Source organism: Tiliqua scincoides, chromosome 2 (genome assembly GCF_035046505.1).
Source record: "Tiliqua scincoides isolate rTilSci1 chromosome 2, rTilSci1.hap2, whole genome shotgun sequence".
NCBI classification, from domain to species: domain Eukaryota; kingdom Metazoa; phylum Chordata; class Lepidosauria; order Squamata; family Scincidae; genus Tiliqua; species Tiliqua scincoides.
This window is the reverse complement of record NC_089822.1, coordinates 61062741-61072995: the sequence shown is the minus strand read 5'-3', so window position 1 is coordinate 61072995 and position 10255 is coordinate 61062741. Positions and strand designations below refer to the sequence as shown.

Below are 10255 nucleotides of genomic sequence, written 5' to 3'. Positions count from 1 at the left end.
GGGCTCCTAGTTGAGCATATGACCTCTGTGGCCATTTGCTGGGTGGGTAAACTTGGGATCCCACCTGAATTTGGAGTCCAGATCTACCTGCAGGATAGATCTGCCTCCCATTTCAACTCAGCTCCATTGACCATCAATGCCCTGCCCAATGGGTGTTCCCCTCATTCCCAACTTTGCTCCCCGCTGGTGCAACAGTTTTGGGGAGGGCACACACCCATGACCCCCCTTTGGATCTACCCATAGCTCCAGTAAATGGCCTTCTTAAAGCTTAGCCCTTGTGCAATGAGGGAGTGAAGATAAAATGTCAATCACTATGATTCCTAGAGTTTGCCCCTATACTTCAGTGGAAGTGCAGGTGCTTTGTATATTTGTGCTGTCTTGTTCACTCCTTGGCAACTCCAGATAGGCCTAGGAAAGAATTTGGCATCTCCTGGCAGGCTTGGGGAAACCTTGCAGAGCTACTGCCAGTAATCATAGACAGGACCGAGGTGGAAGGACCCATGCTCTGACTCAGGAGAAGGTGCTTACACTTACGTTTCTAGTCACATATCATTTCTGTCTGCCTGCCCTAGGCCGCTCGACTTTAAAATATACATGAAGGTGCAAGATAATAGAGGAGAAGCAGTTCCCTTAGCAACAGAAGCAACATGAAGCCATTTCACAGTCAAGCTTTATTATTGTTTGACATTTAAACGTTTTGGACAACGGCATATAATTAAGCATGGCCAAGCAGCTGTTAATATGCTGAGCTATGCCAGACATTTAAAAAAATAGCCAGAGTTGCCAAACTTAAATGGTTGCATTCAAACTTCTGAAGTTGGTGGCATAGTTTGTGTTCTGGTAAATCTGCTCTTTTCTGATATAAATAGAGAAAATGTTTCCATCCAAGCCTTTCCAAGATGAATGGGGAGGCAATCCCCATTCATTTCAGTGGGGTTTGGCATTGGGCAAATTCTAGGTAGATTCTTTCCAGTATGCTCACTTGACATTTTCAAATAATATAATTATGATTCATTCATGTTATTTATACAATACCGACAGCTGTAGGGGAATCATGAACTGCCCAGGAGGAATACATTTTTTTTTTTTACAGATATAAAAAAGTAATGAAAAGTTACATGCAAAGTTTGGTGGGTAACAGCCATTGAGTTTAACTGAGCTTGTAATATGCAAACCTCCCCTTCAACGACTTGTACCCTGGGAGTACTGGCTAACAGCCCAATCCTATGCATGTCTACTCAGAAGTAAGTTCCATTAGAGTCAATGGGGCTTACTCCCAGGAAAGTGTGGATAGGATTGGGCTGTAAGCTCCTTGAGGAAAGAATTGAATTCTTATATAAGAAATAAACAAAATAAGTAAAGATGTTCTTTTCTAACACCTGTGGGTCCAATTCTATCCAACTTTCCAGCACCTGTGCAGCGGCAAAGCAGCCCCGAGATAAGGGAACAAATGTTCCCTTACTTTGAGGAGGCCTCTGTGTCTGCCTCCCCACCAAAGGATGCAGTGCACACCCCATTGGCACAGCTGCACTGGCCCTGGAAAATTGGATAGAACTGGGCCCTCTATCATTGGTTAGATCCAAACTATCTAAAGTGGTTGATGTACACAAAGCATGTTCATTTAATAGGCAGGGGTGCTTGTAGATGTTCTTTCCCATGGCAGCCCCTTGCATTTTGGGCAAGTAAGACCAGGCTCCAAGAAACTGTCCTCCAGGAACCATCTCCTATGTAGGAGAGTTCCTTGGATTGTTGTGGTACGGCTTACATTAGAGAAGGGGTCTCCAAACTTTTCTGTATGAGGGCCACATTGTATATTTTACACATTTTTGTGGGCAAAAAAAACCCCAAAATAGTTTTATGACTGAAATTTAAATGAATGAATAAGTTTTACTTGGATCTATTTGTAATCAGCATGATATAAGAACATAAGAACAGCCCTGCTGGATCAGGCCAAAGGCCCATCTAGTCCAGCTTCCTGTATCTCACAGTGGCCCACCAAATGCCTTAGGGAGCACACAAGGCAACAAGAGACCTGAATCCTGGTGCCCTCCCTTGCATATGATTCAGTACGAAAGGGAAACGTGACAATTACAAAGAAAAAATGCCAGGCTTAAACTGAGAAATGATATATAATGAGTGAAAATGTCAAACATTAGCAAAAGAAATTAGCAATAAACATATTTACAAAGACTTATGCTGCAATCCTAAGCACACTTACTAGGGCATAATTCTCACTGAGCTCACTTTTACTTCTGAGTAGATGTGCTCAGGATTGTACAATTATTTTTATTCTCTCACTTTTATTTTTAAACATTCTTAAAAACAATCCATACATAGCTCACTTACGTAATTACTTTCAAATAATGTACATAAAATCAATTGTTTGATTGTGTTAATCAGTCACACAAAATCAAGGTTTTCAGTATTTTAGATTTCCTTTGAGATTCCGTTCTAATCTTTTCCCATTTAGGGCACTGAGACTTTTCTCTCCCAACAGCTCTGAAAGTTATTTACACAGTCTACCTTAACTGCTACCATTTCCACATCATTACACCCAAGACACTAATGAAATCTTAAATTTATTGGGGTTTGAACTGTTCTGTAACTGTTCGGAGGTGTCTGGAGCTTTGGAGGAATAGTTTTAGCTATTCTAAGGATTTATGCAGACATGGTATTGGTTTATATGGACAACCTGCAAAGGATACCTAACTCTCTTGTAGAAAAGCACAGGGATGTTAATGTAAAGAGTTATTGATTCAACACTATGGTTCATTGCACTGGTAACAATGGCCATACTTGTTGCTTGCCAGGATGTAGTTTGAGAGAGATCAGCGGTTAGCGCCAATCAGACACTAGCAGCCGATTGCCCCCGCCCCGCCTCGTGCACTGAGGCTGAGGCTTGAGCCGCGATTGGTTCTCGCGGCTGGGGAGGTGGGACTAGAGCTCTGGTGCGGAGAGCTTGCTCCGCCTCAGGCTCAGTGCATTCCTGAGCAGCAACCCCGCCCGCCCGCCCTATTAAACAGTCTGGGACTAGCTGGTCGCTTTATAGGGCCGGGTTGGAATTTTTTGCGGTCAGCCTGATTGGACCTTGGTTGGCCATTTTTTCGCCTACCTCAGACTGGTGAACAGGCGGTGCGGTTTAGGTTAACCTGGGTTGGTCACTCCCAGTGTGGGCAGGGTACGTGCGGGGCTGGGTAGGTAAGGACTTGGCTCGGTGTCTATCCAAGGCAGCAGGGTTAGGGGTAAGTCTGAACCGCTCCCATGATGCCTGACCGGCTCCAGGAGGCAGGCAGGCAGACCCCTGGCCTGGACTGACAGGATGGCGCGGCTCTGCCGGCTAACCTGAAGTCCGGCTGCCTTGCCCCTTTGGGGGTGGCGGTGAAAGGCCTAAGCTGGCAATTGACAGCTGGGGCCTCGAGCCAGGTGGTACGCCCAATGAGAACGTAGGGGGAGGCAGGCGGCTAGGACCACTTCCCCCATATGGCCCTGCACGATTGATGATCAGAGTTATTGCCCTGCTGCAGTTGAAGTTTAATAAAGTGGCCCTATTTTCATCCAAGCCGAAGTCTCGTGTCTTTATTTGTGGGTAATGGGTGTGGGTGTGGGGGTAATCTCTAACTCCCCTTTTGAAATGGGCTTTTGCAATTACTCCATGTTAGGGCATTAGAGTCTGCTACTTGCAAACTGAGCACTAAATCTCACTGGATGTGTGTAAGGGCAGTGGTTCCTAAACTGTGTGTCACAATGCCTTGGGGTGTTGTGACACATCTCGAGGGACATCACAGGTTGTGGGCTGGCCAAGTCGCTCAGCAGTATGCGCATGACAGATTGCAGAGCAGAGGCTCTGCCCCATTAGCTGAGGGCCATCTGTGATTTTTTTTTTTTTAGCCTTATAAGGCATTAAAAACATTTTACAGCATGTTTGCGACAGTCAGGAGCCGGCACGAGGGATTTGTACTGGCTTGGAGGGGGTTTGGATTGTGCTGTAAACAATATTCCATAAATTTCTGAGCTTTGTGGTGCAGACATATTTGCAGTCTGGTGTGGTGCAGTGGACTATACAGGCATGCCCTCATATCCACGGGCGTTCCATTCTGGAACCCCCTTCTCCACAAATACCTAAATCCACAGATACAAGGGGATGTCTACCCCCACCCTTCTCTGCTGGGTTCAGAGTGAGCCTGAGGGGCAAAAAAGTCTCTTCTGGTTTTTTCGTAAAACCAGAAGTAATGTTTTTAATACCTTATAAGGCAAAAAAAAAAAAATCACAGACGGCCCTCAGCTTTTGCACTTACAAAATTGCAGGCACATATCCAAGGAGGCCCATAGGCTGGCTGGCACGTGACACAGGCTAAGGGGACAAAAATCCTCTTACTCCAAGTTGCGCCATATTTATATTTATTTATTTATTTTATTAATTTATACCCTGCCTTTTTGCCCAACGGGCACACAAGGCGGCTTACAACACCTTAAAAATACAACATTAAAAAACAATTTACAATAATTAAAAAATCTAAAAACAAACAAACAAACAAACCCCGTGGATTTTCATATAAAAAGAAAGAACGCCAGCCAGCCTGTCAACAATTAAAAGCTTTTTGAAATAAAAAGGTCTTCAGTCCACGCCGAAACGTTAGCAACGAGGGAGCAGTTCTCAGTTCTAAGGGGAGGGTATTCCACAGTTCGGGGGCCACCACCGAGAAGGCCCTCTTCCTGGCCGCCGCCCCTCTCACATCTCTTAGTGCAGCACAGTCAAAAGGGGCCCCCCCAGATGATCTAAGAGCATAGCCTGCTCCTACCCTGTGCTGGATACAGTGCAGGCCAGCTGGCCTGCCTGTTCCAGGGAAGGTTAGGATTGAGCCATTTTTTGTTCAGCTTATATAAGCAAATAAGTTAATTTTTTTGCCAGAAGTAAGATATGGGGCATAACTATAGATATCCTATGTAAAATGAAAACAAAATGTGATTTCAGTAGTTTGTATCCTAAGGTTTTCTGCATTTGGAGGAAGAAAGTTGTAGGATTCAGCCCAAAGGGAAATGAAAACTGTCAATCATATGCAATGTCCAAAATGTTTCCACACAGATGCAGCTGCGAACGCAAAGAAAACATTATGTGATTCATTCCCTAGCTCCTGGCTAGCAGAGGTTCATGTTCATTGCAGATTTGTCTAATGTGGCTTTCCAGTGAGCCAGCTTTGTAAATATATACAGGTTGAGTCTCCTTATTCATGAAGGTTCCGTTTCCAGAACTCATGCGGATGGCAAAAATTGCATTAAAGCGAATCCATTTAAAAACAATGTCCCTTTGCCAGGTGATTTAAAAACAGCCTTGCTGATCCTTGTGATGTAAGATAGAGTCATTAGGCAGACAATCCATCAATCAGTCTCTCTCCAGGTACTTAGAAAGGCTTTACTCCGAACCAGCAACCCCCTCCCTTCACCAATGCAATCTTTCTTTCACATGCTCAGGGGGAAGGGAGGCGTCACTTGCCTGGGAGTTAAGCTGTTCTAAGTGCCTGGAGAGAAAATGGTTGATGGATTGTCAGCCGGCTGCCTTCTCTTGCATTAATGAGGCTATTGTTAAATGACTTTTTCCCTTTAATTTAAAGGGCCCTTCTCATTGCTTTAAGATAAAACCACAGGTGAAAAATCTGAGGATAATTAGGTTATACCTGTAGTTCTTACTTTTTTGTAAGGAGGCACTGAAAAAGGTATTGTGTCAAGTCCTTGCTACAAATGCAATGACTCGGGCTGCAGTCCTATCTATATGCACCGACCTGGGAGTACGTCCTAGTGAATAAAATGAGATTTACCTCAGAGTAGACATGCTTAGGACTGCATATTGGATTAGGAGGTATTTTCCTCTATTTGTATCATGCTTAAGAGTGAAAGATCTCTGATTGGATTACAACCAATCATATTCATACTTTAAAACATGCTTAATTCTACTGAGGCACCCATGCTTAATTATCAGAACTCAAATTGATGGCACAATCATATCCAAGCATTGTGATGATGGAACCTGTGTTCTGTCAATGCAAGGCCTAGGCCACTGTGAGGTGCGTGGCCTGGAGCCACCAGTACAAATCGTCTACTGCTCCCCACCCACCCACCCCAGGGCTGCTCCCCACCCACCCATCCCAGGGCTGCCCACCACCCGCCCACCCTTCACCCCAGAACGCCTCCCTCCTGCCTCCTCCCCACCTACCCCAGAGTCTTGCATCAGCCAAGCTTGGCCAATGCGTGGCTGGGTGCCTCCGTCAGCGCGGAGGCTTAAGTCAGACTCCACAGGCCAGCATGCCTCTGCGTGCCGGACTATTCAACTCACGAGGAGGCAGAAACATGCCTTATGGCACATTTGAGACCCTCCTGGGCTGGCGCAAGGGACTTGCACCAGCCCAAGGGCACCTCAGGATTGCGCCCTAAGATTGGGGGGGGGGGCTGTAGGGCCTGCTTAGGATACGATCAGGCAGGGACTGTGAATATCATTCACTCTTTTATTCAGCTGAGCTGTTATTACTGATAAACCAGTATCACAAAAAGAACAACACAGGATTGAACTAACCATATTGGTACCTGAAGTCTGAGCACATGGGCCCACATTTGTTAGTACTGTATGGTAAGAATAATGAAAATTCTTACTAGTCTCTCTCCCTCCTTTGTGTGTGTGTGTGTGTGTTTGTGTGTGTGTGTTTGTGTGTGAGAGAGAGAGACAGAGAAAGAGATTATTTTTAGTTCCTTTAAATAAAACAGAAGGGTGATTGTAGGGAATTTGTAAAGAACAGGAGCCCACCTGAACCATGCTAAACCTGTTGTTGATCCACCTCTGAATAAGAAGAGCTCCTGGATTGATAACTGAAGCAAAAAAAGCTGCTATGTGCACAGACCTGGCAAGTGTGCATTCAGGGAACACAGCCAGTGTGTGGAAAACAGTTCAGCCTCATTCCAAGGCAGGCTTTCTATAATGGGCCAACCTGCGCAGCCTACGCAGGCTTGAACATTGCTGCCAATGAGAGTATCTTTCATAGAGATTGGGTGGAGGGAATCATCAAGTTTCAACGAAAATGAGTCATTGTACAAAATCTGTAAGGAAGAGAAAGGAGCATGTATTACATTAAGAAAAAGGTTTGGTTGCGCGTCTCACATTAAGGTTGATAAATGGATGTTGAAAGCATTTAAGGATTTATTTGGGCATCAGCTTGTAAGAGGGATCCAGGTCCATCATAGCTGATCAAAGCCAGCGGAGAGTGACTAACATCTGTTCCTGACAAAAATTATTGATTCCTTCCTCTGATGAAACAAGATACTAGCCACTCCATAACATGCCATGATGAGCCAGACCTTGGCTTTTAAGTGTTTTTCATGAAATTTCATCATCTTTCATAGCACTGACTGATGAGAATCCTACCAGCATTTAAACACCTCATGCTTGAGCTGGGTGAGTTGGATACGCTTCATAGGTTAAAACTTTTGCCTTTTATTATCCTGCACCAGAACTGCATGCAACAAGAGGAAATAATTGCATCAGTGGAAGCCGCAGAGGTGGAACACTACGTGGAAGTGCTAGCAGTCATTTGACAATTGGGTGAGAAGGCAGAGAAATCCAAGCTACACCTTGGAGATAGGGAGATAGGGAGGGGTGAATCCAGAAACAACATCATGTCTTATCCTCTCTTTGTCTTCAGGTTGCCCCCCTCCACCATAGGATACAGTGCATACCTTTTTAGTCCTGTATCATTACTGGTGATGGGGGAATAGGATTGGACTGTCTTCTGGTGAACGTTCAATGTATATTAAATAATATCTAATAACTATAAAGTAAAATAAATAAATAAATCTCTGTACACTCTGCACACATTTTCTACCTATTGGCACTCTATGTTTTACCAGGGACTGGATTCACCTACATTTTAAACATTTTTAAGCTAAAATCAACAGTAGTGCAAACTTGCTTTGGAGAATGTAGGTTGCAAATGGTGATGTAGTTTCTACTCCATGCTGTGATATTTCCTTGGCTGGATTTCTTTGGAAGACAGAAACCTGGGCTTCTTAGAGTATTTTTGGCGACATCTGTTTAATTGCAAATTTACATACTGAGGAGAAATTAATGTTAAGCAGCATGGAAGTAACACAGTGTATGCTCTTCAAAGCACAATCAGTGAAAGGCCACATTCACACAAATCCTCAAATACATTCCAACTGGTTCAAAATAGAGAGGATTTTTTCCCCCTTTACAAATAGCAGTGACTAGGAGGGGGTATCCAAACTACACTTGGATCTTGGAGGAGAAAAGGATTAAAGCCCCGTTCTCTACCACAGTCGTGATTTCCAGGGGAACTGTTCTACCTTTTTACAAAAGAAAATTGAAGCACTTTGGGGCCAGTGGTACATAATGCTCCCTGTATTTTGACCCTACATTTCTGCTATTGCTCTCGCCCTCCACTTCAGCTATCTTCACTGTACTGTTCACCTTACAATTTTCTACTCTAGATTCCAACCAACGCATTCACTAAATTTAATCCCTATCTCTGACCAGAGCAGATACATGATATACAGGGTAACTTCTTGAACCAGCACTTAAATTGTTCAGAGTTAAAAAGACATGTTGTACTCTGTAGCTATTCATTGCAATCCTATGCAGCAACTGTTACCCTGCACATGCCTGATCTCATCTGATCTCAGAAGCTAAGCAGGGTCAGACCTGGTTAGTACTTGGATGGGAGACCGCCTGGGAATACTGGGTGCTGTAGGCTTATACCATAGTCTTTCGAGACTGAAGGTTGCCAACCAACCTATGGTCACATTCATAAAAAGATAGCCCTTTACTTTTCCTGTTCAGAAATTAAATGGGTAGAACTGACCTGACCAATCTGTATAAAGGAAGAACAATACAGGTAAGACTATAACACAAAAAAAGAAAGCCCATAGGAAGAGCCACACTACCCCTTTTTGAACTGTGACTTATGGCCCAAACCTTTGGTGCTTAGCTGTCTTTACGATGTGTGTTGTGTCAGCAGCAACCACTTTACTGCTGTCATAAAGCTGGCCTGATGGCATGTGCTACCGAGCCACCAGGCAGCCAGAGGATAGGCCGGAGCAGCCTCCTGGGCACTGGCACATGGTCAAAAGTCTGCCATGTAAGGGAGGCCAGTGAAGGAGGCAGGACAAAGCAGGGGGAGAGTGTAACTAGGAAGGGGGGGTGGAATGGGGCAGTGACTGGAGTCAGAGGCAGATCAGGCCCAGGAAAAGGGCAGGTTCCATGACAGTGGTGCCGGCAGAACCCCAACCTCTTTCCTGGGCCTAATTCTCCTGCACTGCTCAACATGAACTTGCCATAGCTATTGAGCTGGTGCATGTCCAAAATGACTGGGGCTGCTGGGGCTTAACCTGAAGCAAGGGAGAAAATGTTCCCTTACTCCTATGAGGCCTCCAGAGGCCAAGACTGTCATAAAGCAAATCTTGCATTGGCGCCGCTGCATCGCTGCGCAGGTTAGTAGGACTGGGTTGCCTGCATCTCTTTTTGACACACTCAGAATTGTCATAAGGCTCCACAAAGCAATCAGGCGGTTTTGTGGATTATTGAAGATCAGTGCTTCAAAAATGTATTCTTATTTTTAAAAAATTGCAATAGGAAAATAAAGCTTTGATCCTATTTGCATTTCATTATATATCATAAATGGTCTCAAAATTGTCTTATTTGATAGAAGAATTACCAGTCCCTTAACAGTGAGAAATTCAAGATAGGACAGATATATGGGGTTGCCTTATACTGAGTCAGACCACTGATCCAAATTACTGTCTAGCTGGCCTGAGTCTTTGGCAGAGGGTTCTTCCATCACCGGTTACCAGAAACCACAAAACACTACAGCACGACTGATTGTTTGTTTCTAGCTCTTGTCTGAAACACTTCTTGTCTCTCAGACTACCACAGATTCACTTTGAAATAAGAACCAATTCAATGGGGCTGTTCTTAGAATAGTACAATTCATCCACATGATTTTTCATATAATTCCATTCTTCTCACCTTCTCTCTCAGAATCTGCCCATCCATGAGGTCAACAGAAGCGGTTACCCCAGGTAGCAGACTGGTGGTGCCTGTCTACTTGCCTCCATCGCTCCTGCTTCCGGAGAGGAAGATGAAATGTGGAGGGGAGTGCTGGGCTAGAACACTAGAGAGTGGGAGGCACAGAAGCTGACACATCATTGGGCAGCATTTGGCATACTTCCTCAAGTGCTAGGAGGTCTGGGTCAGCCC

At 44.6% G+C, this 10255-nt stretch overlaps 1 pseudogene; it reads left to right on the top strand.

Annotated features, from left to right (window-relative positions):
- The first annotated feature begins 8633 nt into the window (after positions 1-8633).
- LOC136643356 (5S ribosomal RNA) lies at positions 8634-8753 on the top strand (annotated as a pseudogene).
- Positions 8754-10255: the final 1502 nt, after the last annotated feature.